The sequence below is a fragment of the Mirounga leonina genome, unplaced genomic scaffold (genome assembly GCF_011800145.1).
Source record: "Mirounga leonina isolate KUSES-001 unplaced genomic scaffold, KU_Mleo_1.0 Mir_114, whole genome shotgun sequence".
NCBI lineage: Eukaryota > Metazoa > Chordata > Mammalia > Carnivora > Phocidae > Mirounga > Mirounga leonina.
Genome location: NW_023270265.1, coordinates 45,176,391 through 45,190,734, shown reverse-complemented (window position 1 = coordinate 45,190,734; position 14,344 = coordinate 45,176,391). Strand labels below are relative to the sequence as shown.

The 14,344-nt window shown below is 45.8% G+C and overlaps 1 long non-coding RNA gene across 1 annotated transcript; it reads right to left on the bottom strand.

The window, feature by feature from the left end:
* Positions 1-659: 659 nt before the first annotated feature.
* On the bottom strand, positions 660-1,691 carry LOC118027432. The gene is made up of 3 exons (XR_004683823.1): positions 1,083-1,691; positions 876-914; positions 660-694 (listed from the first exon to the last, which is right to left on the bottom strand). It is a non-coding gene; the product is annotated as an uncharacterized LOC118027432 (long non-coding RNA).
* Between the last annotated feature and the right edge of the window lie 12,653 nt (positions 1,692-14,344).

Here is a 14,344-nt window from a genome sequence, read left to right as displayed (position 1 = left end):
CCTGGAACCAACCAGACCTCCCTCTCCTCTCTCCTGACCTCTCTTGGGGAAATAGGAAGTGTTTTCTCTGGGTGTGTCCACTCCTGCTGGGCTGTGGTTTCTCAGTCACTCACCAAGGGCACCGCAAAGAGCAGAGAGCGTACCTGGTGAAGGCGCCTCTTCTCCTGGAGTGGGGGTTGTATCTGCAAACAAAGAAGAATCAAACTCAAATATCAATGAAAAGACAATGGAATGTTTTGGTTTGAACGACAGTGTGGTAGAAGATGGAATTGCAAATGGGTAGAACCAACACTATCACAATACAGTTCTCTTGCATTTGGGTGTGCGGGATGGATCAAAGCATCACCTGTAACATAACACAGACCACCAAGCGAGTGGACGTGTGGAGCCCCTGCCCTTGCCTCCCATGCGCACATCTGATTAAGACAAGGGCAACAAACAGAGGGTGTTTCCTAGCGGAGGGATCACTCCTGTGACTATGGATGTATGAAGAGAACATGAAGCTTCATTTCTGTGAAAAGGATGCTGGGACTTCTGTTTCCATCAGCGCTTCTGCGACAGACAAAATATTCAGTATCTATGTTCATTTGCCCAACATAAAGAGGGAGAGTTGATCATATTTAACTTAAGAAATGTGATAGGCAGAGAATATTACCAGAGGGCATGTCTGCTTCTGCTGAAGTTGAAGATACATCTGTTTAGGGACAGAGAAAATAGGATACTTAAAAATGGGAGAAAGGACACTTCAGTGTGTCTTTTCATTCAGTCTACTTTGTGGTCAACATAGTCATCACATGGGCTCATTTCCTAAATAGAACATGGCAAGTGAGAAACTGGTCTCATTGATTTAAACCACACAACAAGAGAGCATTTACCAGAGGGAGAGGTCACTTCTGCTGAGGTTGAAGAGGTATCTGTAGAAAAAGAGAAGAAAAGACCTAAACACCAACAGAGAGAAGAGGACTCCTGGGGGTCTGTTCTTACTGAGGCTGTGCTGGGGATAAACTTTCCATAGAACAGCCTAGCCTGATGAATGGAACTCCAAGAAGAGGTACTTAATGGGGCAGGAGACAGTGTCTTACCTGGTGTGGAGGTCACAGCGGTTGCTACTGAAGCTGCAGATGAACAAAAATAACAAGGCAGGAATAAGACACCCATATCAGGCATACATGTTTGTAAGATACAGGAGACGTAAAGGTGGCCATCCTAGATCAGTATGACCTGTCTTGTCTTCTTGCTTTCCAGACAGGGGCTATGGCAGGACATCCCTAGATCCTCCATTGCCTCTAGGCCACCCCTCCACTCCTTGGGTCTCCATTCCTCTTGCCCACCCTTTACTTCTCCCCTCAGAGAAGGTGGACATCACCTACTCAGAGGGCAACAACCATTGGTCCAAGTTTCTCCCAATATGGGCTAGTCTTACAAAGATTCTGTAATTGGAAGGATTCCTTTGCCTGGTCCTCTCTCCTCTCCTCACATGGTTGGAAGACAGTGACAGAGGAAAGGGCGAGCTCTATAGACCAGAGCTTTCTCTAGGTGGGCTGTCCCAAGACCCAGACTGCGGGTAAGGAGGGGGTGGCAGGTCCATTTGCCTCTTGTACTAAGAGTTGCCCTCCAACCAAACCTTCTCAGTAGTAAAGGCCATATTTTGGTATTGACTCTGGTGTTTTATTTAATTCTTTAGCACTTAGAGTAGGGGAGAGCACCCTCTTTATTGTCCTCCTCATAAATAAACCTCTAACACTCTATTTGTAAAACTATTCACCCCAAAGTCACATCAGGAACTCTTCAGATAATTGCAACCAGCATCACTCAAGATTATCGTACAAGACTAAAGTTACTTGTTACCGTGGTTGACTCTGTATCCCTCAATATCTTGGCACAGAGCCTGGCACGTGACCATCCTCGTCGAATGCTGGATGAATGTCTGAGGAGGATCAATCAAAGCCATGGCTTGACTCCCCACCATCTTGCCAACACCCACACTGTGGTTGGTCTCCAGGAGAAACTCCCACCATGGGCAGCTGACGATAGACCACCAGTCAATCCAGTGAGTGACTTATTTTTGAGTTTGGGAATTGGCTGAACTATTTTCCCTTGGCCCATGCATTTAGCTGGGCTGCTCAGAATTCATTCACCATCAGGGGGTACAGAGGTGGCCTATGTGAGTCAGGTCAGTATAAACATATTTAACAACTCTAAAGAATAAAATAACTTGATTGGGACATAAACAATTGCATAATGAGCTCCCTGGAAAATCAAATAAGATAATTTATAGCAAGTAAGATGGATAGAGCCCACAATAACATAAAAATTACCTGTTGAGGTGGTTACAGTAATACTAAAAGATTCTGGAAATGAGAAAAGGCAATTGGTCAAAACCTGCTAAATGGCAAAAATACTTGTTTTATAGTTAACTCGTTTTCTTCTCTCCGTCCCTGGAGCATAGAAATCAAAGACTTCATTTATTTAATCAACAGCTTTTGATTCATCAATCTCCTCTATGGCAGACACTGTGTTAGATGCTGGAGTCAAACAATAAAGACAGCAAGACAGAGCTCCTGCTCTGTCAAAGTGCAGCTGTGACCAGCGCTATGAAGGAGAGATATGTGATGCTCTGAGAACCTATGACAGGTGATCTCACCTGGCCAGTGAGTTCCCCTCTCTGTCTTCCTGAGAGGCACCACCACCACCTCATGCCTGGCACAGGGTCTGGCCCAGACTGGGCACTCCACTCAAAGACTGTGACAACCTGACACTCCTTCCCTCCGCACCCCACCCCCCCAAAGCTGTCTTGGTTTTGGCCCTGGTGACATGGCGCAGGCAGTCTTGTTGACCTTACATTTGCAGAGGGCAGAGGGCATTACCAGGTGAAGAAGTCACTTCTGCTGAAGTAGAAATTATGCCTAAATAGGAAACACAAACAGGAAAACCAGTCAATTGATGAGAAAGTTTTTATGCATTTTCTAGTTCTACACAATTCTACCTTTCCTAAGATCTCTTCTACCTGGTTTTGTTGTTGGAAAAATTCAAGTGTGAGGACTAGTCATTTCCCAACCTCCTGAATAAAAGTTAAGGCACCCAAAGCAAAACATGAACTGTTATAAATAAAAACTTTCCTGAAATGGAGCACGTTTCCCTGCCCTGTCCTTTTATTTTTATTTTTTTTTTAAGATTTTATTTATTTATTTGACAGAGAGAGACACAGTGAGAGAGGGAACAAAAGCAGGGGGAGTGGGAGAGGGAGAAGCAGGCTTCCTGCAGAGCAGGGAGCCCGATGCGGGGCTGCCCTGTCCTTTTAAAAAGAAGACATAGTCCACCCTGCATGATTCAGGCTCATGGGGAAGAAACCACTGTGACTCAGGGCTGTCATACAGGGGTACCTCAAAGGATGTTGAGGTTAGTGGGGACTTTGGGTCCATATCGGAATATTTAGAAAGTTTGGTGACATTTACTGGGTTTCTGAACACTTCTCTGGCTATCAGATGATCTGTTAGCATTTCCTGCAGTTGCCACTGTGGCTGTCGTATGAGCAGCTCTTCTCCTTCCCCAGTTTGTTGTCTTTCATAATATACAGTCAGTGGGGAGACCAGATAGCCAGTTGTTACTCGTGTGTAAGAAGTAAAAACAACAGGCTCTGTGAATACTTTCATGTGAGCTTGAATGTTGGGACCTAAACTTGGCTGTGTAAAGGCCCTCAGTGTCTATTTCTGGATTCGAGTCTATTTTCCAAAGAATTGATTCAGCCAAGCGACCCCTGGACAAATAGTATAAGTGTACTATCTAGGTAGAATTTCAACACAGCAATAACCCCTAAAGACAGGAAGAGGACAAATCAGCAGAAAAGTTGTTACCAGTTCCAAGGACCAAATCTGTGGCTGCAGTGGAGTCAGGAACTGTCAAAACAAGCACAATTCAAGGAAATTTTAATTAAATACCTTCCTTGTCCAACAAGTTCATTGGTAAATAATATTTTTTTTTTTAAAAAATCACCCTGTTTACAAATTCTGCCCCAACGGTGTTCATATTTGATTATGCTCTGTTCCTCTTTGATTTTCCTGTTCTCTGTATCATTGAGCTAAGGGAAATAAATAATGAGGAAAGTGGTATTTAGGTTTGGGACCCAAGAGACCTGGGTTCCAGTCTCTGCTCTTTGTGTAACCAAGTATATGACTTTGGACAAGTCCCTTTGCATCTCTCAGCTTCCTCTGCTGTATCTGAAGGGCTAGTCCATGGACTAGCAGCATCTGCATCACCTTTTAGAAATGCAAACCCTCAGGACCCACCCCAGAACTACCGAATCAGAGTCTGCATTTCAAAAGATCTCCAGGTGGGGCACCTGGTTAGCTCAGTCTGTTAAACCTTTGACTCTTGGTTTCCGCTCAGGTCATGATCTCAGCGTCTTGAGATCCAGCTGTGAGTCGGGCTCTGCACTCAATGGGGAGTCTGCTTGAGATTCTCTCTCCCTCTCCCTCTGTTCCTCCCACTCATGCTCTCTGCTCTCTCTCTCTTCCTCTAAAATAAATAAATACCCAGTAGTGCAATTGCTGGGTCGTAGGGTAGCTCTATTTTTAAATTTTTGAGGAACCTCCACACTGTTTTCCAAAGTGGCTGTACCAACTTGCATTCCCACCAACAGTGTAAGAGGGTTCCCCTTTCTCCACAACCTTTCCAACATTTGTTGTTTCTCTCCCTGTCCATTTTTGCCATTCTAACTGGTGTAAGGTGGTATCTCAATGTGGTTTTGATTTGAATTTCCCTGATGGCTAATGATGATGAACATTTTTTCATGTGTCTGTTAGCCATTTGTATGTCTTCTTCAGAGAATTGTCTTTTTGGCCAAGATGTCCATCGACAGATGAATGGATAAAGAAGATGTGGTATATATATATACAATGGAATATTATGCAGCCATCAAAACGAATGAGATCTTGCCATTTGCAATGACTTGGATGGAACTGGAGGGTGTTATGCTGAGCGAAATAAGTCAATCAGAGAAAGACATGTATCATATGACCTCACTGATATGAGGAATTCTTAATCTCAGGAAACAAACTGAGGGTTGCTGGAGTCGGGGTTGGGGTGGGAGGGATGGGATGGCTGGGTGATAGACACTGGGGAGGGTATGTGCTATGGTGAGCGCTGTGAATTGTGCAAGACTGTTGAATCACAGATCTGTACCTCTGAAACAAATAATACATTATATGTTAAGGAAAAAAAAAAAAGAAGAAGATAGCAGGAGGGGAAGAATGAAGGGGGGAAATTGGAGGGCAAGACGAACCATGAGAGACGATGGACTCTGAAAAACAAACTGAGGGTTCTAGAGGGGAGGGGGGTGGGAGAATGGGTTAGCCTGGTGATGGGTATTAAAGAGGGCACATTCTGCATGGAGCACTGGGTGTTATGCACAAACAATGAATCATGGAACACTACATCAAAAACTACTGATGTAATGTATGGTGATTAACATAACAATAAAAAAATTAAAAAAATAAAACAAAAAATAAAAAAAATTTAAAAAAACAGAGAAGTGTCTTTTCATATCTCCTGCCCACTTTTTGACTTGATTATTTGTTTTTTGGGTGTTGAATTTGAGAAGTTCTTTATAGATCTTGGATACCAGCCCTTTATCTGTAGTGTCATTTGCAAATATCTTCTCCCATTCTGTGGGTTGCCTCTTTGTTTTGTTGACTGTTTCCTTTGCTGTGCAGAAGTTTTTTATCTTGATGAACACAGATGTAGTGAGAAGAAGGGCCATATGCACCCCAATGTTCATAGCAGCAATGTCCGCAATAGCCAAACTGTGGAAAGAGCTGAGATGCCCTTCAACAGATGAATGGATAAAAAAGATGTGGTCCATATATACAATGGAATATTACTCAGCCATCAGAAAGGATGAGAACCCAACTTTCACATCAACATGGATGGGACTGGAGGAGATTATGCTAAGTGAAATAAGTCAAGCAGAGAAAGTCAATTATCATATGGTTTCACTTATTTGTGGAACATAAGGAATAGCATGGAGGACATTAGGAGAAGGAAGGGAAAAATGACGGGGGGGAACTAGAGGGAGAGATGAACCATGAGAGACTATGGACCTGAGAAACAAACAGGGTTTTAGAGGGGAGTGGGGAGGGGGGATTGGTTAGCCTGGTGATGGGTATTAAGGAGGGCACGTACTGCATGGAGCACTGGGTGTTATACGAAAACAATGGATCGTGGATCACCACATCAAAAACCAATGATGTATTGTATGGTGACTAACATAACATAATAAAATTAAAAAAAAAAAAATCTTTAAAAAAAAAAAAATCTCCAGGTGATTTATTTGAACATTGACGTTTGGGAGGCACCAAGCATCCAAATGGAGATGCCTCTAGCCCTAGAAATAATTGGCACAGGCCAGGAAGAAACCAGACAGCAATGCCCATGTAAAGGGTCCCTTTTCTGCTCAACCCCAGACAATTGGTGCCTTGACAAAATTCATGCTAGCACTTCCTATCCTCTGGGTTCTCCAAAAGAGCTTGAAATCTGGACTTTTATATGAAATTGCTCATTTGTAAAATGTGGTATTAAAAGAAAATTAAACATTGCATAGGCAAAACTCTATTGTCTGAATCAAAACCTCTCCCTGAGTTGAAACTGGCCCAATGGGCTGCCTGTTTGTGATTTCAGGTCTGAACAGTCTCTAAGGTTTCTTGCAAATCTTGAAAAAAAATGTTATACAGTGATGGTGCCATATTGAACTTGACCTTGCCCGAGAGAGCTAGCAGCTGATTCTCACAAATCCAACCACGAAGAGACAAATTGATTTCATTGTCTGATTTTCTTAGAGGTCAGTTTCTCCCAAGCCTGGCAGAGGGCTCTGAGATTTTGGAAAAATGGACCAAGAACTACTTTCATGAGTGTTTACTGTCGGAGAAAACTTGACTTGAATTGATTTGTTTTGAGGTGGTATTTCTCCAACTTACTTAGCCATATATTGATCAACTCAAGCCCTAGGATGGTCCCCAAAGTCCCCAAGAGGGAAGTTTACAAAAAGACACATGTGTTGCTTAAATCAGAGCCAAGTCAGACTCAGCAGACATTAGCTCACACATCCCTTAGTGGTGTGACCACCAAGCTCCTGTGACCGTGTGCTTGCACTGGTGTGTGCCACCTAATCTCCAGGACAAGCTTCCTTATCCTGTTCTACAGATGAAGAAAGGAGGCTCTGGGAGGTAAGGGAACTTGCCCACTGTCACCCAATTGGTTAAGGCTAGAGCCAGAATATAAGCCAAGATTCTTGGGCTCCAAATTCTGTGATGCTGCATTTCTACTATAAAAGTTTCAGTGGTCAAAGAAATTTGAGAAACACTGGGTCAAGCCAAGTGTTAAAAAAGATCCTTTACCACAGGTCTTGTCCGAGACTTTAATGGACCAACAGACTGTGAATCTTCAAGACAAAAATATGGTATTTCCCCAACTTATTTAGTCATGTAAATTATATCTAAAAATTTGCATTTGACTGGGTTGATGTACTGTGTTGTGAAACACACATGGGAGATGTGCTACTCTATTATTTTCTGAAAATGCAGATTACAGGGATAACTTTGCCCATGATGCCCAAAGTCCTGTGCTGTTAAAAAAATGAACTCATTGAATTCCCAAATGTGTGAATCTGAAGGAGGCTCACGTCACTATAACTTGATCTCAGAGACCTGCAGGTACACCAAGGGCCAAGGGTGCACACTGGGCAAATGATGTCTCCATACAGAAGGGATGTAAGCCCTATCTGTCCAAGTTACTAAGCATCCAGTGAATATGTGAGCACCTTATATTAGTTTGATATGAGCTTGATATTTAGTTTCTGGTGATGTATAAACTTTAACCCTAACCATATGCAAGACCATCCAGCCATCTATGATATATACAAAGCAAGAACGAAAATAAAATTATCAGAGGAAGTGGTCATTTCTGTGGCTGATGCTGACATTGTAAAACAAAAACAAAGCCAAAATAAGAGAAAATCCAGACAAAAATCCCACCCATGAACAGAAAATTTAGAAGATACCTTTTTACTTAAAACATTTATGCTCCAGATGTACTAAAATTAGACACAAAAATGACTTCTGAAATGTGAAATTACAAATAAGAAAGCCCTCTTGGATGAGATTGAATTGGAGCTAGGGCTTTGTGAAGGTGGAGGTGAGAATCATCATTGGTTGTGAGGACAGTATCATCTCCCCGCATGAGTCAGAATGGTTGTTTCTCTGATGCCGTGCAGAGCAAATATTTCCTAGGGTTGAAAAGTATAGAAATCTTTCTAATTCTGACCTTAGGTTTCCAACACTGATTGCTCATTTTCACCAACCTAACATCTAGTTTATACCATAGCACCAAGGTCTGACTACGAAAGGAGAGTGACTCCTCAACATAATCAAGCATACTATGACTCCTGATTCAATGTTACCTTCGTGAATGACCTATTGTGGTTGAAATGCACAAATGATCCTGACCCCTCGCCCTGGTAAGGAAGCCCGATGAGGGCAGGATTGTCATCTGCTGTGCTCACTTCTATGTCTCCACGTAGAGTTGTGCCTGGCGCAGGGAAAGAGCTCAAGAACTGTTATATAAATGGATGTATTCACTGAATCCTATCATTCTTGTCTTTGCTCTATAAAATTAAGATAAGCCGGGCAGTGGGTATTTTCATTTCATCTGACCTGCTTTTGTAATCCTACTTGTTTGGCAGCCTGAGATAACGTGTATGTGGGCTGAATTAAAAAAAAGGAGAAAGGGAAACCATCTCAAACCACTGAGGCCCCAAGGAAATAGTACTGATGGTTTCACAAAGGGTCTAGGTGAGAGGGACAGGGTTTTGTTCATGGAACTCTCCAAAGCAGCACCACAAAGGCACTTTTAAGGCTCAAAACACAGCCAAGGACAGCTCATGGTGGGAGTGGAGGGGGGGAGATTTGGGGTGAGCGGGCCACCCTCAGCCCTCCAGACCAGTCCCCAGAAGCTGTTCGTGCATCTCATAGCTTCTTGCCGCTCACCTTCCAACCACAGATTTTCCAGGCGAGCCCAGGCATCCTGAGCCCTGCCCCCAACAGCTGCCCCTGTGTGCCCACCTGAGGCTGCGGAGGCGTATTTGCAGCGGGGACACTTCCTCCCACAGCAGTCATGCTGCAGCTTTTCTGAGCTAAAACTCGAGTCAGGGAAGGCAGCTGAGGGGAGAGGAACGGCTTACCTGCTGATGTGGGTACCTCTGTCGGCTTCGGGAAAGATGCTAAGGACAGAGTGAAACACAAAAGAACAGGATACAACATCTTAAGTGTCAAACATATTTAACTCTCAGTTAACTGTTGGTGGGCCCTCCGCCTTATGGGTTATGTACAGTTTCTGATTCTAGATCGACTCCCTTCCCCGGTCCTCGCTTGGTGGGGTGCACCTCTCATCGCCCAGCTAGCTGGTGCGTGCCCCGGGAGGACGCAACTGATGCACATTCCAGAAAATCAGAGCATGGTGGTTGATAGATTTTTTTTAAGCAGATAGATTTTAAAGAAAGTATTCTTTGGGCATCCCTGCTGTTCAGTATAACCTACTTTGGTGCTTCCTTTGAGGATTTGGGGTCATTCCTTTTTTTCTAACTCCCCTGCATATTGTATTTACTCTTAAAGATTCTGCCACAAACAGGCTGCTGACCTAATTCAAAATGTGACAATTATTGAGCCGGTCACAGAATCAGGGAAAGACCAAGTTACATGTTCAGCTTCTTCATTCTTTGTAATTGTGTCAGGTAGAAAGTAGTACATACAGAGATGAATCCTTGCAGTGCTTGGAAGGAGCTGGCTGCCTCTAAATAGTGTGCCCCACACGGCGGGCACTGCTCCACCCCCTCCACACAGAGAGAGCACTGAGTCCCAGCATGGCTTTAGGAGGTAAATGCTATTCTCCTCCTCCTCATCCTTATCTACAGGAGGAGGCATGAGGCGGTTCAGAGATTTATTCAAGCTCCCACAGTTCCTAACTGATGAAGCCAGGGCATTTGGCCCCCAAACCGCTGCCCTACTGCCCAGAGTGACTTTGCCAAGATAAGTTACAGTTACTCAAAAGAGAATAATCGAAATTACCTGAAGTTGGGTGACTCATAGCAGCTGATGGTGTTGAGTAAGGCAGAGAGGCTAGGAGAGACATAAATCAAAAGGTGAACATATGTCATGTCCCTTCATTCTTCTCAAACCCGAGAGGTTGATCTGCTTATTTGAAACAGAAAGGTCCATGTCTTGTTCTCGGGAGAAATTGCACCCAATCTGGGCATGTGAGAATGGCCCTGAGTTGCCGTGATTACAACCACTAGGTGTCCTGGGTCACTGGGTTCATTTTTGTCCAGCTGCTGGACATTGGCAGTGTCTCCCCCCGACCCCAAACTGGCCACCGTGATGGTTGCCTTATGTAGAGTGCTTATCTTTCCAGTTGGTTTGGTTTTGTAATTCTTCCTGGGTGTGTGGATCTTGCCTCCCAGAGCAAGTGTCAGTTTGCAAAGTGCAGAACTACGTTTGTGTCAAGGACACACACCGGCAGCGTCAGTGCCTGGAGGGAGCCCAAGAGCCGGGGTGAAGGTGAACTCGGTCCCCATCGCCTCCCACCCACCTCGCGTGGCTCTGTCCAGGGTTCTGGTTCCACACCTCCCTGCTCCTTTGGCCCCCAGCCACGTCCTCAGATGTCCTATTCAGCAGGTGGCTTCCACTCCTGCTTTGCTTCAACACTGACTCTGCCCCTTGACTTCTCTCTTATCCTCTCAGAAGCTCCTAGTACCCCCACCCCTGCTTGCTCTTCCAACCTCTGGTCATTGTTTGGCCAGGTCTAGCTGATAAACAACTTTGCCTCTTCCCAGCCAAACCCAGAAGGATGCAGAGAGAAATGGGGGCTTTTGAATTCATTTGCAGAAACTCAACTGGGATAAAACTGAGGAATAACAGCCCTGGGCTGGGGCCTGGGTTCCCAGCTCTGTGACTTTAAGAGCCATCTCTGTGTCACCTGGGCAACAAGGGGGATGAACCAAAGAGATGTTTCCCAGAGGCAGGGCTCATCGCTGGTAGGACGCGAGATAATTTGAGATGGTGCATCTTCTATTTTAAGAGTTACATATTTATAAAGCATTACAATTTAAAATTTTACATTGAGTTCCATTCTGATTAAGGATATTTTCAGATATGCATGGGCATGAGTTGTTCAGATTAGACAGTTCATTGTTTAATTTTTTAACGTTTTAACATTGCTTTATTGCCACTGTGTCTGGTGGTATGTATTGTCTATTTTTGGTCAGTGATCCTGGCTGTCCATGTATGGTGGGGCTATAGAACTTCCTTGTAAAATGATTTCATGAAAATGAAAGAAGAAGAGTCCCCGTAAAAGAAAGTATTGGGGAAAGTAGAGTGTGGGTGGTAGGTGGGAGGAAACCCTGCAGCAGCATCCGAGTGTCTGAAGCTGGGGAAACGGTGACATTAGGGTCCCCCCTGCTCTGAGTACAGTTGGGAACGCCATTTCGCCCACCCGCTTGGGTCAGAATGAGACCCACCTGAGCAGATGACGCTAGCATCCTTGTGGTGGCCGCAGTTGTGGGAGAACCAGCCACCGTGCAGGCACTGCCACAGCCTGGCCTCTGTCCCCACACACTCCACGTCGTCCAGGGCAATGGGGCCCAGGCCTCGGCGGAAATGTGCCCTGCCGGGGGCCGACACCACCCTGCCACACGACAGCTGCCCGCACACCACCTGGGCGTCACGCAGGTCCCAGCTGTCATCACACACTGTCCCCCAGGTGCCGTCGTAGCGCAGCTCAACGCGGCCCTCACACCGGTGGCCGCCGCCAGCCAGCCTGAGGGCCACATCTGGGGAAGGCAGACACGCCCGGGTCGCGCTCTGGGCGCTGCCTTCGAGGAAGGGCCTGGGCCTCTCCTGGGAGTTGACCAGCTTTCGAGGGCTCTCCTCCCACGTGCGGAGAGAGCCACTGAGGGAGGGCTAGAGTGGGCCGTAAAGGGTACTTTGGGTTCCATCTCTTACATCTGTGTGATTTTCTGAGGGGCCTTTTTCAAAGCTTTTCCCCAGACAGGATTGTCTACTTGGCAGAGGCAAAAGGAGGCCCCGGAAAGCCCAGTGTGGGTGGGCAGCACCAGGCATGCTGACTGGCTGTGGCCGCTCTTGGTGGGCAACATCTTGAAGCAAGTGCAAAGAGACTACACGCGTGTGGTGAATGAAACAGGCTCAGAGGCAGCACCAGGCGAGGCCCTTCCTTGGCGCCGTGTGATGAGCTTTGATATCGGAAGATGTGCGTGTTGCTCCATGGCCCACAAGTGGGTGTTCCACCATTTCCCCCAATCAGATCTCGGGGGTAAACGAGGGAGGGGGGGGACCCCTGCCCATCCCTGGTGCCCGGTCAGAGTCGGCCACCCACCCTCACTTTCAACACCAGGCAGGGCCAGGACCAAAACAACCAAAGGACCTACCGGTATTGTTCTCGTCTTGCACAACAGACTCATAGGATGCATAAAAGCCCATGTTGGTGAGGATAGCATCACTGTGGAAGACCACCATCAAGCGATTTGAGGAGGAGGTGAATATTGGGATTGTACCAGAACAGAACCTTCCCAGAGAAAAAGATTCATTCTGCGGGCCGTCGAAGACTTCAATGAAGTCGTACGGACAGCCGTAGAAGTTTTCCAACCTGTGAAGTAATGATATCACTCAGACTCCGTCTGCTGGGACTTTTCCTTCACCAAGCACTGCACAGATGGGTTCATGAAGGGAGGGTTCTGGAAGAGCCACCTAAAACCCACATCTTTTCACACAGATTGGAGGGAAATATGACCCTGCTGACAGGCAGTATGTAACTTCCTGTTTATAAAAACCTTCCAGGGGCGCCTGGGTGGCTCAGATGGTTAAGTGTCTGCCTTCGGCCCAGGTCATGATCCCAGGGTCCTGGGATCGAGCCCCACATCGGGCTCCTGGCTCAGCAGGGAGCCTGCTTCTCCCTCTCCCTCTGCCTCTCTCCCTGCTCATGCTCTCTCTCTGTCTCAAATGAATAAATAAAAAACAAATAAAAAAAATAAAAACCTTCCAATTTGTAAAGTTTCCATGTAATTGCATTTCCTGGACATGCATTATAAGCACAGAGAACAGAATTTAAGTGGTATGGACAGGTATTTGGTGAAAAGTAAAATTTTCTCCCACCCCTGACTAGTCCCTCTGGCTTCATTCTACTTCTTGGAAGCAGCTACTATGAACAGTTTCCTTTTGTTTCCTTCCAGGCATCTGGCACAGATGTCAGCTGCTGCCCTGTTGTCCAAGGCTTTCCTGTAGACCATTCCATGGCCATACCCCTGGGTGTGTGATGGATCCCCTACTGATGGGCAATTAGACTGTTTCCAATCTAGTGCTCCTATAAGAAGGCTGCCATGATTATCCTCAGTGCATGAGACTTTGTCAGTAGACTCATCTTCTGGAACTAGAATTGCTGCATTAAAAGACTTGTGCCTTTAAAATTTTGATCAGTGTTACCCAACGGGCCTTCAAGGCCTTCCTCACTTTGGAGAGTTAACTATGGAAGGTGGCTTTTATTTCTTTGTTTGTTTGTTTGTTTATTGGTGGGGGTAGGGGCGGTGGGCAGGATAACTGTGTTTATAAAACTGAGCAAAATGGGAGATAGTTACTCACTTCACCACTTCAAATGTGAGCTTGACACGAGCCCTGGCGTCCACGTGTATGTCCCAGGCGCACACCACATTTACAGGGTATTTTTTAGGATACCAAGGGCTGGAGAAGGAGCCCGAATTATTTGTGAGCAAACCGCCACAGGGGAAGTTTTCATCTGCAAGAAAGGGCGAAGAAACCCCATCAGAAGGAGGCGCTGACCCGTGCTGGTGTTTTCTGAGGGGTCAGAGGGCTTGGGGAGCAGGAATGAGGGGAGTTCTCTCCAGGGCTGCTTTGCCTGATAACAAAAAAGTTGGCTTTGGGGACCCGAGTTTTTGACGCTGTTCTCTGTCAGATAAGAGCATTACACCTGTCCTGTCGAGCTTACAGGGCTTCGTGAGGAGAAATGACCATGCCATACAGTTGACAGGGCTTTCTGGACCCAGATGCATAGACAGGACTGAGCACGTGTTTCCATGGAAAGACACAAGGACAAGGCAAGCCTAAGCATCCTTTCTCAGGACACATCACCGGCCGGTTGTGTGGGCAGATCCCTCGTATTACATACAAATCCCAGCTGAAGTCAGCACCAACGTCCCGTAAAGCATCCGTTTTATGGCTGAAATATTGGATTTGGTGTGGAATTTAAGTTAAAGTCTCCTCTGTGCTGC